General features: G+C 40.1%; 1 pseudogene; it reads left to right on the top strand.

The window, feature by feature from the left end:
• The first annotated feature begins 599 nt into the window (after nt 1–599).
• Nucleotides 600–1,550, top strand: LOC103598876 (annotated as a pseudogene).
• The last annotated feature ends 1,237 nt before the right edge of the window (nt 1,551–2,787 follow it).

Raw genomic sequence — 2,787 nt, 5'->3', positions numbered from 1 at the left:
GTGTCATATCATTTATGTACAATCTTAAAACCACAAAATAATGCTATGTATGATATACATACATATATAATAAAAGTATAAAACATGGTTGGGAAGGATATAGATCAACTCCCACTTAGTTGTACCTCTGTAAAGGGAGAGAAGGAACAAAAGGATGAGGCTTCAACATATCACTGAAAGTTTTCTTTTAGTAGGATCTGACTTAATCACGACAAATTTAATGTTTGTTATTTTGGGGTGGATGTTATATTACCATTTGAATTTGTATGGTTAAGATATTCCAAAATGTATAAAAAATAAAATAAAGGTTTCGGGAGGAGGTGGAAGGCACAAAGCAAGCCGGTGGATCCCTAAAGAACTCAGCCAGCCGGGAGAGGGAGGGGAGGGGCTGAGCAGCGAGGTGTGCAGGCCCAAGAACCGTGTCTAAGCGGGAGTCCTTTAACCCGGAGAGTTATGAATTGGAGAAGAGCATCCGGCTAACCAGACTCACCGAACTGAAGGGTACGGGCTGCAAAGTGCCCCAAGATGTCCTGCAGAAATTGCTGGAATCTTTACAAGAGAACCACTTCCAGGAAGATGAGCAGTTCCTGGGAGCTGTTATGCCAAGACTTGGCATTGGAATGGATACCTGCGTCATTCCTTTGAGGCATGGTGGTCTTTCCTTGGTTCAAACTACAGATTACATTTATCCTATTGTAGATGACCCTTATATGTGCAGGATCACATGTGCCAATGTCCTCAGTGACCTCTACGCAATGGGTGTCATGGAATGTGACAACTTGCTGATGCTCCTTGGAGTCAGTAATAAAATGACAATAGGGAAAGGGATAAAGTGACGCCCCTAATTACACAGGGTTTTAAAGATGCAGCAGAGGAAGCATGAATGGCTGTAACAGGTGGCCAAACGTTATTAAACCCCTGGAATGTTTTGGAAGGAGTCGCTACAACTGTCTGCCAGCCCAATGAATTTATCATGCCAGATAATTCGGTGCCGGGGGACATGCTGGTGTCGACAAAGCCCCCGGGGACACAAGTCACCGTTGGTGTGCACCAGTGGCTGGATATCCCTGAAAAACGGAATAAAATTAAACTAGTGGCCACCCAAGAAGACGTTGGGTTGGCATACCAAGAGGCGATGATGAATATGGCCAGGCTCAACAGGGCACATTCAACGCCCACGCGGCCACTGACATCACAGGCTTCGAGATCTTGGGCCACGCGCAGAACCTGGCCAAGCAGCCCAGGAACGAGGTGTCGTTAGTGATTCACGACCTTCCCGGGCTGGCCAGGATGGCTGCCGTGAGCAAGGCCTGTGGGAACATGTTTTGGCCTCATGCACAGGACCTGCCCGAAGGTATCAGGAGGCCTTCTAATCTGTTTACCACGTGAGCAAGCAGCTCGGTTCTGTGCAGAGATAAAGTCCTCCAAATATGGTGAAGGGCACCAAGCATGGATTACTGGGATTGTAGAGAAGGACAATCATACTGCCAGAATCATAGACAAACTCGGGATCATCCAAGTTGCACCATAAGTGGCCACTCAAAATGTGAATCCCACACCCAGTGCCTCCTCTTAATCTAGACAGAAATAGCTGTTTGGTTTTGTTTTTAAATAGATCTGTTTCCTTTGTCATCACTTCAATGCACCATAAGTGGCCACTCAAAATGTGAATCCCACACCCAGTGCCTCCTCTTAATCTAGACAGGAATAGCTGTTTGGTTTTGTTTTTAAATAGATCTGTTTCCTTTGTCATCACTTCAATTAAAGTCTATAAACAACAACAAGATTCTCATTGTGTCTACACATCTGGCGACCTTAGTCTGATTTGTGAGTAGATACAATTAACAAAATAAAATCCATTGCCTTTTTTTCCTGTTACATTAGGTGAAGATGCACCTAATCTTGAGGCAGCGTCTGACTTAAGAATTATATTGTTATCCAATACTGTTGATTTATTTTGAATATTTAGACACATCTCTTGCCGCATTCTTGCCACGTAGGCTCTTTTTAAAGGCACATGGCACAGACATTACCAATAGTAGTGTCCAATAGCAGTTTGTGTCTTTTCATTTTATGTATATTTATCACGTAAGTCTGATCTTTTTTTTTAAGTGTCTTGAATGGTATTCTGGAAAGAAAGAATTGGTAAGTGACACGATGGTATCCCAGAAATAAGAGGGTTGCATGATTCCTTTGAGTCTTTGATTTGTAAAGCCTAGTCTTATCATTCAAGAGCATATCTTTGACCTAGGACATTCTCCAATAGTGCATTCAGTCCAACAAGGCAAGTGCTTCGCTCTGCATGGAAAGCACTTTTGAAGACAAAAAAGAAATTTTATTTCTTTTTTTGTCGCCTTCCTGATATTTACAGTAATATCATTAACTGTTTTCCTTATTGCTAGCAAAAAAAGGATAGTTTTTGCAATGTAATTAGATGTTCTATAGCGCAACAAGGAATTACCTTCCAAAAGGGGGTTCATGTATAATACTCATTTACAATTCCATATATAATTAACTACACAAATAATTTTAAGATATAATGAATAATAAAGACTTTTCTGTGGATGATAGTGTTTAATACACTTTATATTTTGTAAAAAAATAAAAAATGAAAAAATTTAGAAAATAAATAACTTTTTAAAGCTTAAGTTAGATAACATATGAAAATTAATTTACTGAAAAGTAATAAATGTTTGCTACTATTTTTAGATCATATGAAGATTTAAAAAATTGCAATGCTATCTAGAAGGCAATAGGTGAATAACACTGTAATTCTAAAAAGCAGTA

Source organism: Galeopterus variegatus, unplaced genomic scaffold (assembly GCF_000696425.1).
Source record: "Galeopterus variegatus unplaced genomic scaffold, G_variegatus-3.0.2 Scaffold2769, whole genome shotgun sequence".
In the NCBI taxonomy this organism is placed as follows: Eukaryota; Metazoa; Chordata; class Mammalia; order Dermoptera; family Cynocephalidae; genus Galeopterus; species Galeopterus variegatus.
Note: the sequence above shows the minus strand (reverse complement) of the source record. Positions and strands in the feature narration are given on the sequence as shown.